The sequence below is a fragment of the Stylophora pistillata genome, chromosome 3 (genome assembly GCF_964205215.1).
Source record: "Stylophora pistillata chromosome 3, jaStyPist1.2, whole genome shotgun sequence".
NCBI classification, from domain to species: Eukaryota; Metazoa; Cnidaria; class Anthozoa; order Scleractinia; family Pocilloporidae; genus Stylophora; species Stylophora pistillata.
Genome location: NC_142521.1, coordinates 46674122 through 46690336, shown reverse-complemented (window position 1 = coordinate 46690336; position 16215 = coordinate 46674122). Strand labels below are relative to the sequence as shown.

The following is a 16215-nucleotide window of genomic DNA, read 5'->3' as shown; positions in this document are numbered from 1 at the left end:
CGGTTCTCCCCCATCCTAGCATTAGCACTGCACTGATGAGGCCCACAAGGCCGAAACAGTACTGTCTGCAGTTAGTTATATACCATATATATATATAGGAGAAGTAGTGTGGCACACGAGGATGGACAACTTCGAGCTAAGGAAGACATATACTCAATAAAAAGTCTAAAAAGTTTAATAAAAAACGTTTCGGTCCCAGACCTTCATCAGTTGTAATACAATGACTCAGAAATTCCATAAATAGATATATATAGGGCGTGATGACACATACAAACAAACACCGTAATTGCTACGCGAAAAATTATCACTATGAAAAGAAATGGAAAAATTGTCGAATCCACTGAAAATGTAAAGGAACCAGCGTTGACTTCAAAGGCGAGAATTGTACTAAAATTCCCAATTAACGCTGAGACTGGAACCTTTGATGCCCGCCCAATTTGAAAAAATTCTCCGCACTAATTATAGTTTATTCTTTTTTTTGGAGTGAAATTCCTGGCGCTTATTCAAGCCGAAGGGTGCCAGAGAGAACAGCTGTGCGCTCCAATATGCTTCTTTGGTAATTAGAAGTTTCTCGATGTTACCTGAAATGTTTACTGTTGCCTGCACTTGATCAATGCATTGGAATGAGAAATCGCTTAAATCATGTGGTGTTTTTTTCAACTGTACCGCTACTTCACAGGTCTTTTTCTTAGTGACCATAGCAGACTTGTGGTTGCGAAATCTAACCCTAAAGTCATTTGTTGTGGAACCAATGTATTGTAGGCGACATTTCTTGCACGAAGCCAAATAAAGTATGTTCTTAGAATCACAGGAAAGTTTCGATCGTATCTTGTAACTTTTGCCTGTTTGAAAACTTAGAAAGGAATTAGATTCAACCAAGAAGTTGCGACAAAGATCGCATCTTGTTCTATTACACTTAAAACATCCCTTGACCTCGGCAACCCCTTCGCTTTCAGTGTTAGGGCCATAACGGGATGGCCCCAACAATTCTTTAAGGTTTTTAGATCTGCGGAAGGATGCTATGATGGATTTTGAAGGAAAAAGCTCTTTTAACTTGGGATTGGATTCCAAAATACCCAGATGTTTTTTAATGATGCGACTTACATCAGGTAAATTTGGATTAAATGTGGTCACAAATGGGAATAATTTCCTCTTAGATCTGGCCCGAGTCCTAAGTAGATCACTTCTAGGTATGGTAGAGGCCCTACGAAACTGGTCGTCCTCTAATTTGGAAGGGTAACCCTGAGTAACCAGATAACCCTTGTATTCGGTTATTCTCTGGACAAGAAAAGCTTGTTCGAAGCAATTTCTTTGTAACCTCGTCTCCTCACTATAAGGGATAGCTTTGAAAACGTGTTTAGGATGAGCGCTTGATGGTGGGAGATACAGGTGACTATCAGTTGGCTTTGAGTAAACGTCTGTCCTAATGAAACCCTCGATAAGATGTAGAGTTAAATCTAGCACATGGAGCTCTCGTTCCGAAAAAACTAATTCGAATTTTATAGTGGGGTACAAAGAGTTTATAAATTTAGTAAACTCATGCAGTGCCGGAAGGCCTTGTTGCCAGAGATAAAAAAACATCATCACGGTATCGCCACCACAAAGCCGGCTTTATGTGGCCAGAGAACTTAGCCTGAAAATCTATTTCACTCATGGCAAGACCTGCATAGCTGCAGGCGTTCTTAGGGCCCATGGCTGTGCCATGAATAAACAAATTTTAACCGCTTCTAAAATGCAATTAGTGGATGGAAGCTTATTTTCTCTGGCATTCAGTGCCCTCTTCACTGCGGTAAGACCGAGTTGATTATCAATGTTAGGAAACATTGAGACAACATCCCATGAAACCAATAGAGTGCCTTCGGGGAAAGGGCCATTCCGATTAAGCTCCTCAATCCTGTTGAGCAGATCGGTGGTGTCTTTAATGAACGATGGTAATTTACGAGCCAATGGTTGCAGGTAAAATTCAGTGAAGGCCGAGAGATTTTCTATTGCCGTACCGCAGCAAAACGTGATGAGCCTAAGTGGATTCCCTGCCTTATGGGTTATATATATATATATATATATATATATATATATATATATATATATAATTATACCTCGAGATTTAGGTTACTTGAACTTTTACTGCAACTCTGAGTTTCATGCCTCTTGCGAAGCAATCGTCAGGCAACTGCCAGAAATAACGGTTACAATCCACCAAAATTTAAAAGACAGAACAATGTGTACATGCGCGCGCAACATACTGCACGTGCTATCGTAACGTTACGTTCTTTAACAGGAATTTCCTGACATGTCTGCAACCTGATGTCAGCTCATTTCTTTTGTTTAAACTTGCCATCTGCGGTATACAAATGATAAAATATTTTTCCCGCAAACAAAAATTGCATCTTTTAGCTACATTGGAATACGAACTAGCTTGTTTCACCTTGCGCCACTTAAGGTGGCTCGTACCAGTTTCCTCGCGCGAGGAACAGGTCACTCTTGCGTGACGCGCGCGAGAGAAATGCGCGAAAGAAGCGCGAGATCAAAAGATGAAAATTCAAAACAAAAATGGCGGCGCGCGGAATTTTTTCTACTTTTGTGAGAAGTTTACCTAAGAGCTTGTATTTGATGTGTTGAGCGGCCACTGTGAATGCAGGAGAAGGAAAACGAAGACGATTTTCGGGGAAGTAAAGGTTGCTTCTCTTCACATTTAAAAGAAATATTCAACCGATATGAAATCTTGCGACGGCGAAAAAAGAAGAACTCAAGTGAAGGATAATCTACTTGAAGTGGAAGACGACTTTGAAACTTCAAGGAAAATAATATGATATAGCCAGAAGTCATGGGTAGGATTTTTAAGATGAGCTCGGGAGGCTGTCTTTGACGGCTGTTTAATGATTTTCTTAGCAGTAAACGTCTGTAAAAAACAGATGGTAGGTGCTCGCGCGAGCACACGCAATTGTCAGCGGTAGCTAAAACAGATCATGAGCAAATGTCGATCTTATAGAATCCAGATTTTTAAATGCGCGAGAACGCGCGTGGAAATTGCTAAACTCACGAAAGCTATTGCATGAACACAAGTCTGGTGACCCCTTATTTTTATTGTTCCAATATGATAATAACGTCGAAAGGAATCATCAGAAAAAAAACTAGGAAATTCTACGGAAGGAAATTTGTGATGGGTGAAAATTGCCCTTTTTGTAGATTTTCTGAAATTCCGCTCCGTAGAATTTTTTAAAAATCTTTGTGCATTTTCCTTTTCAAGTGCCAAAAGCAATCACTGAAAAAAATCAGGGGGTCACCGGGTTAGTTTTCGAATTATTTAAGCCACAACCTAAAAAATGCGTTTGAATAAGCCTGTGAAAGCGTTGCCATGGAAACTGCTAGGGACGAAATGACACTTATTTTTGGATAACCAATGATTATGTAATTCAACCCCGTAAAAGTGTTCAACTGGCCTTGGTCAGTCTTTCTGTTGTATTCTTTGAAAGTTACAAACCATCAAAAAGATGAAAACCGGTACGAGCCACCTTAATATTAACCTTAGTGTCCTTATCTTTAAGACTCCATATATATTTGCTAAGTTCAGTAGCATGCCTGTAACGTTCGTTTCGGAATGAACACAAGTGGTTTCTGTAACGCATTTTAAAAGCGGTGTCACAGAGACCAATGTACGTTTCCTTTGCGGTTTCTGTGGTGACCTCTGCCTGGTAAATTATGCTTTCCATGTTACAACTTCCATCCATGGGGCATATGCCAGGTGCAGTATGTTGCGCGCGCATGTACACATTGTTCTGTCTTTTAAATTTCGGTGGATTGTAACCGTTATTTCTGGCAGTTGCCTGACGATTGCTTCGAAAGAGGCATGAAACTCAGAGTTGCAGTAAAAGTTCAAGTAACCTAAATCTTGAGGTTATATATATAACTAACTGCAGACAGTACTGTTTCGGCCTTCTGGGCCTCATCAGTGCAGTGCTAATGCTAGGATGGAGGAGAACCAATATGGTCACCCCAAACGATCCAACCTTTGTGGTATCGTCTAAGCCATGCCAGAGTGCTCAAACTAGAGTACACTAGCGAGCATGCGCAATTGCAGAGCAATGACTCATCCTAGTTAGAGTGCTCAATTTGGACATGAAAGCAAAGCTTTGTATGCCAAAGAGCTATATCTAACTGCAGACAGTACTGTTTCGGCCTTCTGGGCCTCATCAGTGCAGTTTTTTTTTATGTTTAAGGTGGACGGCCGGGCCCCCGATGAAGGGCGTGTGCAATGCCCGCCGACCAACAGGACTAATCCCACCCATGGCTTGCGTGCAATGCCTTAGGGTTGGGGTCCACCAGAAACGAGGGTCACCAGACACCAAACTCGCTGGGGAATCGAACCCCACCTCAACAAAAATTAACACACTCACACCAAAAATTGAACACACACACTCGATAACTTAAATAACTTAAACTACTTTTTAGTTTTCATTTTTAGGTTTTAAATTTTTAAACTAATATTAAACTATTTCTTCGGAGTGTACTTTAGCACATGTCTAGGAGGACCATTTTGCGGGTTGAGAACAAAGGCAATTGAACCAGGAGGAACTTGAAGGTGTGATGTTAACCGTAGGAGGTCTACTCTATCACCTGAAAGGCCAGGAGGTGTGGATAGCAATTCGAGAATTTCACTTCTGGACTTGGAAGAAATGACCGACGTAACGGAGGGTGGCACGGTTATCTTATTAGCGACTGGTACGGAAATCGACTGGGTTGTATCCGTTGTAGCAGGCTTCTTTACAGTTCCTTTTGAAACCGGAGAAGTCTGGGGAGCAGCGCGTTTACGGGAGACATTGTCTGATGGTACTTGGTCAACCGATGTGCAGGTTGGAAAACGGTCCTCGCTGGCCTCAAGGTTATAATCGCACTCTTCAGACTCAGCAACAACGTCATTAGGGACGGGAGCAATTGTCTCAGCTGTCACATCATTTTCTTGAGCTACAGACGAGGGTATGTCCATCTCTACTGATGTGTCTACAGCAGGTTGAGCACCCACGGTCGCCTGACAGTTCCTAGCTAGATGTCCACCTTGACGGCATCGGAAGCATTTGCCCCTAAGGGGACACTCCGCCGACTTATGACCAACTTTATGACAAGTAGTACACTGGAGGGGTTGCCCCCTATACCAAATTTTACAGCGGACGCCACGGATAGAAATAAACGGTGAAATGACATTCCTAATAACCATTTGGACAATGCGTGACCCGGTGGACACTGAAGGCCTTCCGGGCCAAACCTGATTGCGAACAGATTTGACCGTACCATAAGCAGACAAAGCTGTGCTGATGGCGTCGTTTGATCCCTCAAAGGGAAACCAAGAGACTACAACAGTAGTAAGCTGGGGAGGAGGAGGAGGGGGTTTAACCACCCTACACTCTACATCACCCAACTTGATGACACCTAGCTCCTCAAAAAATAACTTAGCAGCATCGCCGTTCTCAGCAAAAGTGACTCTCGCAACACGGCCAGGACATGCCTGCACCGCAGCCACCCGATGGTCAGACTCACGGTCAAAAAAACCCAGCAACAAACCAACCGCTTCCGAGAAAAGTACCTCCTCAAGGAGCCCCTGACAGTCAACGTCGATGGTCCTATTAAAGGACACGACCATGCTGAAACTCGGACCCAACCCAAAGACAAGTCAGAGGGATGGGTGACCGAAACAGAGAAAAAGCAAAAAGGAAAGCAAGTTCAGGTCGACCGAGAAAGGGATGGGCGACCAAAACGGAACCAAAGAAAACAACCACTGCCAGGGAGGAAAAAGTCGCAAGTTTTCCCTCCCGGCAGGTACTCACTTATCCAACTCAGACCTCGAAAAACACCAGAACCAACTTCAAACTACAAGAGTATGAAGCAACACTTACCATGCGAGACCTGGGCCTCATCAGTGCAGTGCTAATGCTAGGATGGAGGAGAACCAATATGGTCACCCCAAACGATCCAACCTTTGTGGTATCGTCTAAGCCATGCCAGAGTGCTCAAACTAGAGTATATATCTTTAACAATTATTCGCCTCAGGTTCGGTGAATATCGCCGAATAATCCCCGAGACGAAGTCGAGGGGATTATTCGACAATATTCACCGAATCTGAGGCGAATAATTGTTTTAGTATAATTTCAGAGCTGAACAACAGAGACATTTCTAAAATAATAACATTTTAGTAACATTTATTAACATTTTAGTTTAACATTTTATATAAACCTCGCGGAGCGGTTTATATAACGTCATATAAGGAACCGCTCGACCAATCAGATTGCTGGAAACTCTTTCTTCAGCTCTGAAATTATACTAAATATATATATATATATATATATCGCAAGTCGTTAATGGACTCTCAGGCCAACAAAGGTGGTCCGCGCCAGGAGGATCGATAAAGATTCGCAGTCCAAACCTCACAGCCAACACGAACGTAGAAAGTTTCAAAAAATTGCGAGGATGGACAACTTCTGACGTAAAGAATATAAAAGTTTTTAATAAAAAACGTTTCGGTCAGAGACCTTCTGCAGTTATTTACAACTTTTGAAATAAAAAAAGAGCATGAAATAGGATCGAAGTGCTGATGATTACGTAATTACAGAAAACGACAAATGAACTGGTGCTAATAAACAAAAAACCTAATTACAAAGAAAGCAATGGACAAAATACGAGAAACAAACGCTAAAAACTAAGAAAAAAGAATACTAAATATGTTAATATGAGTGGCGTAATCAATTGCAAAGAAGCAATGCGGTGAGCATTGAAAAAGGGAAGGCCCACTTTTTACTACAACTGTAAACCGTAACAAAATCCCAAAACAAGGCCTTTGGAGCCCGAAAGGGCAAATTAGCAACAAAATCCCAGGAGGGGCCATTAAATGACCGAAACGTTTTTTATTAAAACTTTTTATATTTTTTACGTCAGAAGTTGTGCATCCTCGCAGTTTTTTTAAACTTTCTATATATATATATATATATATATATATATATAACTAACTGCAGACAGTACTGTTTCGGCCTTCTGGGCCTCATCAGTGCAGTGCTAATGCTAGGATGGGGGAGAACCGAGACGGTCACCCCAAACGACCCAACCTTTGTGGTATCGTCTAAGCCATGCCAGAGTGCTCAAACTAGAGTAAACCAGCGAGCATGCGCAATTGCAACGGCAATGACTCATCCTAGATAGAGTGCTCAATTTGGACATGAAAGCAAAGCTTTGTATGCCAAAGAGCTATATCTAACTGCAGACAGTACTGTTTCGGCCTTCTGGGCCTCATCAGTGCAGTTTTTTTTATGTTTAAGGTGGACGGCCGGGCCCCCGATGAAGGGCGTGTGCAATGCCCGCCGACCAACAGGACTAATCCCACCCATGGCTTGCGTGCAATGCCTTAGGGTTAGGGTCCACCAGAAACGAGGGTCACCAGACACCAAACTCGCTGGGGAATCGAACCCCACCTCAACAAAAATTAACACACTCACACCAAAAATTGAACACACACACTCGATAACTTAAAAAACTTAAACTACTTTTTAGTTTTCATTTTTAGGTTTTAAATTTTTAAACTAATATTAAACTATTTCTTCGGAGTGTACTTTAGCACATGTCTAGGAGGACCATTTTGCGGGTTGAGAACAAACGCAATTGAACCAGGAGGAACTTGAAGGTGTGATGTTAACCGTAGGAGGTCTACTCTATCACCTGAAAGGCCAGGAGGTGTGGATAGCAATTCGAGAATTTCACTTCTGGACTTGGAAGAAATGACCGACGTAACGGAGGGTGGCGCGGTTATCTTATTAGCGACTGGTACGGAAATCGACTGGGTTGTATCCGTTGTAGCAGGCTTCTTTACAGTTCCTTTTGAAACCGGAGAAGTCTGGGGAGCAGCGCGTTTACGGGAGACATTGTCTGATGGTACTTGGTCAACCGATGTGCAGGTTGGAAAACGGTCCTCGCTGGCCTCAAGGTTATAATTGCACTCTTCAGACTCAGCAACAACGTCATTAGGGACGGGAGCAATTGTCTCAGCTGTCACATCATTTTCTTGAGCTACAGACGAGGGTATGTCCATCTCTACTGATGTGTCTACGGCAGGTTGAGCACCCACGGTCGCCTGACAGTTCCTAGCTAGATGTCCACCTTGACGGCATCGGAAGCATTTGCCCCTAAGGGGACACTCCGCCGACTTATGACCAACTTTATGACAAGTAGTACACTGGAGGGGTTGCCCCCTATACCAAATTTTACAGCGGACGCCACGGATAGAAATAAACGGTGAAATGACATTCCTAATAACCATTTGGACAATGCGTGACCCGGTGGACACTGAAGGCCTTCCGGGCCAAACCTGATTGCGAACAGATTTGACCGTACCGTATGCGGACAAAGCTGTGCTGATGGCGTCGTTTGATCCCTCAAAGGGAAACCAAGAGACCACAACAGTAGTAAGCTGGGGAGGAGGAGGAGGGGGTTTAACCACCCTACACTCTACATCGCCCAACTTGATGACACCTAGCTCCTCAAAAAATAACTTAGCAGCATCGCCGTTCTCAGCAAAAGTGACTCTCGCAACACGGCCAGGACAGGCCTGCACCGCAGCCACCCGATGGTCAGACTCACGGTCAAAAAAACCAAGCAACAAACCAACCGCTTCCGAGAAAAGTACCTCCTCAAGGAGCCCCTGACAGTCAACGTCGATGGTCCTATTAAAGGACACGACCATGCTGAAACTCGGACCCAACCCAAAGACAAGTCAGAGGGATGGGTGACCGAAACAGAGAAAAAGCAAAAAGGAAAGCAAGTTCAGGTCGACCGAGAAAGGGATGGGCGACCAAAACGGAACCAAAGAAAACAACCACTGCCAGGGAGGAAAAAGTCGCAAGTTTTCCCTCCCGGCAGGTACTCACTTATCCAACTCAGACCTCGAAAAACACCAGAACCAACTTCAAACTACAAGAGTATGAAGCAACACTTACCATGCGAGACCTGGGCCTCATCAGTGCAGTGCTAATGCTAGGATGGGGGAGAACCGAGACGGTCACCCCAAACGACCCAACCTTTGTGGTATCGTCTAAGCCATGCCAGAGTGCTCAAACTAGAGTAAACCAGCGAGCATGCGTATATAACATATATATATAACTGATGAAGGTCTCGGACCGAAACGTTTTTATTAAACTTTCTTAGACTTTTTATTTGAGTATATGTCTTTCTTAGCTCGAACTTGTCCGTCCTCGGGTACTACAATATATCATATATAAAGAAGGAAATTTGCCGCATCTTCAACCGCAACGGACTACGTATCACCATCGAAGCAAACAAAAAGATTATCAACTTCCTAGACGTCACTCTCAACCTAAACAACAGCACCTACCAGCCCTACACAAAGCCTAACACCACACTACAGTACGTACACCGCGAGAGCAATCACCCACCGATCACCACAAAGAACATACCTGCCAGCATCAACAAACGACTTTCATACCTTTCATCAGACAAAGCTTCATTCGACAAAACCGCCCCCCCGTACCAAAAAGCACTTGACGAAGGCGGATACCAATACACCCTTCACTACGAACCCACCACGACTGCAAAACACAAAAACAGGCAGCGAAGCAACATCCTCTGGTACAACCCTCCATTCAGCAAGAACGTCAGCACCAATATCGGACACAAATTCCTCAGCCTAATCGACAAACATTTCACTAAGGATCACAGCCTCCGCAAAATATTTAACCGCAACACCATCAAAATCAGTTACAGCTGTATGAACAACACCAAACAGGTCATCGACAACCACAACAAGCGCATCTTACACTCGTCCCACTCACCTTACACGAAAGACAACAAAGACGGCACGGAAACCAACAAAACATGCAACTGCCGACAAAAGAACAATTGCCCGCTCAATGGTAACTGCCTTCAATCCTCAGTCGTTTATCAAGCCACCGTCACACGGAACGACAACAACACCTCTGAAACATACATCGGACTCACAGAAACCGACTTCAAAACAAGACACAGAAATCACACCGCATCATTCCGCCACGCCAAGCACAAAAACTCTACCGAACTTAGCAAACACATCTGGACACTCAAGAACGACAACATTGACTATTCTATCTCATGGCGCATCTTATCATCTAACTCTCCCTACAACAGCTCCAATAAAAGATGCAACCTCTGCCTAAAAGAAAAATTCCTGATAATTTACCGACCCGACCTCTCATCACTAAATAAGCGTAACGAACTCGTATCTTCATGCCGACACAGAAACAAAGCGTTGCTACGCAACAACTGAACTTTAAAGTTTTTAAGTTTACCGCGCATTATGCAAATTTTCCTAGTATATAAACGATAGTCACATGAATATTCTTTCATTAAACCCCTGAAGAGTGAAGCGATTCACGAAACAGGCTTGTCGGGAAATGTAGTTACGTCCTTTTTTCCTCTCACAATATATATATATATATATATAGGAGAAGTAGTGTGGCACACGAGGATGGAAAACTTCGAGCGAAGGAAGACATATACTCAATAAAAAGTCTAAAAAGTTTAATAAAACTTTTTTGACTTTTTATTGAGTATATGTCTTCCTTAGCTCGAAGTTGTCCGTCCTCGTGTGCCACACTACTTCTCTTACCATTTATCGAGGTTTGGAATGTGAATCCTTTTGGATCCTTCTGGCGCGGCGTCACTGTTGGCTCGAGGCCTTTTAACTTGTTATTATATATATATATAGGAGAAGTAGTGTGGCACACGAGGAAGGACAACTTCGAGCGAAGGAAGACATATACTCAATAAAAAGTCTAAAAAGTTTAATAAAAAACGTTTCGGTCCGAGACCTTCATCAGTTGTAATACAATGACTTAAAAATTCCTTAAATGGATTTATATAGGGCGTGATGACACATATAAATAAACACAACTTATTGGTTGAATCCAATTCCTTTCTAAGTTTTCAAACAGGCAAAAGTTACAAGATACGATCGAAACTTTCCTGTGATTCTAAGAACATACTTTATTTGGCTTCGTGCAAGAAATGTCGCCTACAATACATTGGTTCAACAACAAATGACTTTAGAGTTAGATTTCGCAACCACAAGTCTGCTATGGTCACTAAGAAAAAGACCTGTGAAGTAGCGGTACATTTGAACAAAACACCACATGATTTAAGCGATTTCTCATTCCAATGCATTGATCAAGTGCAGGCAACAGTAAACATTTCAGGTGACATCGAGAAACTTCTAATTACCAAAGAAGCATATTGGAGCGCACAGCTGTTATCTCTGGCACCCTTCGGCTTGAATAAGCGCCAGGAATATCACTCCAAAAAAAGAATAAACTATAATTAATGCGGAGAATTTTTTCAAATTGGGCGGCCATCAAAGGTTCCAGTCTCAGCGTTAATTGGGAATTTTTTAGTACAATTCTCGCCTTTGAAGTCAACGCTGGTTCCTTTACATTTTCAGTGGATTCGACAATTTTTCCATTTCTTTTTATAGTGATAATTTTTCGCGTAGTAATTACGGTGTTTGTTTATATGTGTCATCACGCCCTATATAAATCTATTTAAGGAATCTTTAAGTCATTGTATTACAACTGATGAAGGTCTGGGACCAAAACGTTTTTTTATTAAACTTTTTAGACTTTTTATTGAGTATATGTCTTCCTTCGCTCGAAGTTGTCCATCCTCGTGTGCCACACTACTTCTCCTACCATTTATCGAGGTTTGGACTGTGAATCCTTTTGGATCCTTCTGGCCCGGCGTCACTGTTGGCTCGGGGCCTTTTAACTTGTTTTATATATATATATATATATATATATATATATATATATATATATAAAATCAGCAAAAGAATACTCGACAGAATCAACAGCAAAATCATGAGAACAGCCAAGTTCAACCAGTGGAGAAACACAGCCTCCGCAATCGGGTGGTTCAAATCCCTAAAAAACAAACAACACCTAAGTTTTATTTGCTTCGACATCGAGGAATTCTATCCATCCATCAGCCAAGACCTTCTCAACGAAGCACTTGACTTCGCATCCGCATATGACAACATCACCATGGACGAACGAAACATCATAACCCACGCTAAGAAATCAACGCTCATACACAAGCAGCAGCCCTGGCAAAAGAAAGGAGAAACGACATTTGACGTCACGATGGGCAGCTACGACGGCGCCGAAACGTGCGAGCTAGTAGGAAGTTTCCTTCTTTCACAGCTACAAGACCTCAACATCAACGTAGGACTCTACAGAGACGACGGACTAGCCACCACCAACACCACGCCGAGAGACACCGAAAACATAAAGAAGGAAATTTGCCGCATCTTCAACCGCAACGGACTACGTATCACCATCGAAGCAAACAAAAAGATTATCAGCTTCCTAGACGTCACTCTCAACCTAAACAACAGCACCTACCAGCCCTACACAAAGCCTAACACCACACTACAGTACGTACACCGCGAGAGCAATCATCCACCGATCACCACAAAGAACATACCTGCCAACATCAACAAACGACTTTCATCCCTTTCATCAGACAAAGCTTCATTCGACAAAACCGCCCCCCCGTACCAAAAAGCACTTGACGAAGGCGGATACCAATACACCCTTCACTACGAACCCACCACGACTGCAAAACGAAAAAACAGGCAGCGAAGCAACATCCTCTGGTACAACCCTCCATTCAGCAAGAACGTCAGCACCAATATCGGACACAAATTCCTCAGCCTAATCGACAAACATTTCACTAAGGACCACAGCCTCCGCAAAATATTTAACCGCAACACCATCAAAATCAGTTACAGCTGTATGAACAACACCAAACAGGTCATCGACAACCACAACAAGCGCATCTTACACTCGTCCCACTCACCTTACACGAAAGACAACAAAGACGGCACGGAAACCAACAAAACATGCAACTGCCGACAAAAGAACAATTGCCCGCTCAATGGTAACTGCCTTCAATCCTCAGTCGTTTATCAAGCCACCGTCACACGGAACGACAACAACACCTCTGAAACATACATCGGACTCACAGAAACCGACTTCAAAACAAGACACAGAAATCACACCGCATCATTCCGCCACGCCAAGCACAAAAACTCTACCGAACTTAGCAAACACATCTGGACACTCAAGAACGACAACATTGACTATTCTATCTCATGGCGCATCTTATCATCTAACTCTCCCTACAACAGCTCCAATAAAAGATGCAACCTCTGCCTAAAAGAAAAATTCCTGACCCGAACTCTCATCACTAAATAAGCGTAACGAACTCGTATCTTCATGCCGACACAGAAACAAAGCGTTGCTACGCAACAACTGAACTTTAAAGTTTTTAAGTTTACCGCGCATTATGCAAATTTTCCTAGTATATAAACGATAGTCACATGAATATTCTTTCATTAAACCCCTGAAGAGTGAAGCGATTCACGAAACAGGCTTGTCGGGAAATGTAGTTACGTCCTTTTTTCCTCTCATAATATTTATTCTGCTCTGCTTCAACGTATTGAGCACTGTTTCACGCGAAAATCGACTTGCAGACTTCCTATTATACCTCCTCTTGAGGTATAATTATATATATATATATATATATATATATATATATATATATAATTATACCTCAAGAATTAGGTTACTTGAACTTTTACTGCAACTCTGAGTTTCATGCCTCTTGCGAAGCAATCGTCAGGCAACTGCCAGAAATAACTGTTACAATCCACCAAAATTTAAAAGACGAAACAATGTATAGATGCGCGCGCAACATACTGCACGCGCTATCGTAACGTTAGGTTCTTTAACAGGAATTTCCTGACATGTCTGCAACCTGATGTCAGCTCATTTCTTTTGTTTAAACTTGCCATCTGCGGTTTACAAATGATGAAATATTTTTCCCACAAACACAAGTTGCATCTTTTGGCTACATTGGAATACCAACTAGCTTGTTTCACCTTGCGCCACTTAATATTAAACTTAGTGTCCTTATCTTTAAGACTCCATATATATTTGCTAAGTTCAGTAGCATGCCTGTAACGTTCGTTTCGGAATGAACACAAGTGGTTCCTGTAACGCATTTTAAAAGCAGTGTCACAGAGACCAATGTACGTTTCCTTTGCGGTTTCTGTGGTGACCTCTGCCTGGTAAATAATGCTTTCCATGTTACAGTTGCCATCCATGGGGCATATGTCAGGTTTTCGACAGTTGCAGCTTTTCCTAGCTCGATCATTAGCGCGTGCGAGTTTCCGGATTTCAGATTTGTTGTGGTTAGATATGACAGTTTTAATGCTGCCCATGCAGCTGTAGCTCAGTTTAAGGGTGTTCCGGTTGAAAATTTTGTGAAGAGGATTAGTTTTTGTGAAATGCTTATCAATAAGTGCAAGGAAGCATTTTCCGACGTTAGTTTCCACGTTCTTGCTGTATGGTGGGTTAAACCAAGTAATATTCCGCTGCCTGTTTCTTCGTGGACGTGGTGCCTGGTTTGATGCAGCGTTGAATGACAGGGTGTAGCTGTACCCACTTTTTTTGAGAGCTTCTTGATAAATAGGTTTAGCACTATCGAAGCATTCCCTGTCGGAAGATATCTCGGAGAGCCTCCTATTGATTGATTCAGGGATGTTGCGCAGAATGGATGGTGGGTGGTTAGATTTTTTATGCACGTACAGGGGGATGTTGCCTTCCTTAGTAAAAGGGTAATACTTCCCACTTGAGAGGTCAAGCGTGACGTCTAGAAAATTGGTTTTGGTGATGTTAGCCTCGACTGTGATTTTTAAGTCATTGTCGCGGAAGACTTTGCAAAAGCCTTTCTTGATATTCTCTATTTCCTGCGGTGTTCCATTGAGGGCAGCCAAACCATCATCCCGGTATAAACCAATATTTTGACCATACTTCTCGGTAAGAATCGATAAGAGAAAGCATCCAACCAGCTCACACGTTTCCGCTCCATCGAAGGACCCCATGGTAACATCAAAGAGGTTGCTGGCAGATTTTTTCTCCCATGGGCAATCATCGTTAAATAGCAGAGATCGTTTTGCATGCAAGATAATTTCACGCTCATGGCTGTTGATTGAGCAGTACTTAGAGGCAAAATCTAGTGCTTTGGAAAGCAACTTCTCAGTGATGGAGGGGTAGAATTCACAAACGTCGAAACAGATGAATGAAAGAGAGCTCTTGTCTTCTAAACTATTAAACCATTTGAGAACACTTGAGGTGTTTTTCCACTGGTTTACTTTACTGCTGGTGATGATAGCGTTGTTAATTTCATCGAGGAGATGCTTACTGATTTTCCCAATTTCAGGCTTAGAAGGGTTTATTAAGCGGCATGATGGATTGTCTTGAAAATTGGGCTTATGGTCTTTCAACGTGATGAATGCATCTTCCTTAGCCAATTTCTCAATGCGGTCGTCTAACTTGAGTCGCTCAGCAATTTTGGCAGACTGGGAGTCTAACTTGTCAACAAGATGATCGCTTGACTTTTTGTAGGTTTTGGTAATGTTCTCTTGAAGCAATTTGTCGTATGAGGAAGGATTCATGGTATAGAAATTATTGGTTTTATCGGCGGAAATGAGGAGGGTGTCTGGCTTCTTAATCTTGCTCTTAATGTCGCACTAGATTTTGCCTCTAAGTACTGCTCAATCAACAGCCATGAGCGTGAAATTATCTTGCATGCAAAACGATCTCTGCTATTTAACGATGATTGCCCATGGGAGAAAAAATCTGCCAGCAACCTCTTTGATGTTACCATGGGGTCCTTCGATGGAGCGGAAACGTGTGAGCTGGTTGGATGCTTTCTCTTATCGATTCTTACCGAGAAGTATGGTCAAAATATTGGTTTATACCGGGATGATGGTTTGGCTGCCCTCAATGGAACACCGCAGGAAATAGAGAATATCAAGAAAGGCTTTTGCAAAGTCTTCCGCGACAATGACTTAAAAATCACAGTCGAGGCTAACATCACCAAAACCAATTTTCTAGACGTCACGCTTGACCTCTCAAGTGGGAAGTATTACCCTTTTACTAAGGAAGGCAACATCCCCCTGTACGTGCATAAAAAATCTAACCACCCACCATCCATTCTGCGCAACATCCCTGAATCAATCAATAGGAGGCTCTCCGAGATATCTTCCGACAGGGAATGCTTCGATAGTGCTAAACCTATTTATCAAGAAGCTCTCAAAAAAAGTGGGTACAGCTACACCCTGTCATT

General features: G+C 42.6%; 1 pseudogene; it reads right to left on the bottom strand.

The window, feature by feature from the left end:
* Positions 1-437: 437 nt before the first annotated feature.
* Positions 438-15541, bottom strand: LOC148736459 (uncharacterized; annotated as a pseudogene).
* Between the last annotated feature and the right edge of the window lie 674 nt (positions 15542-16215).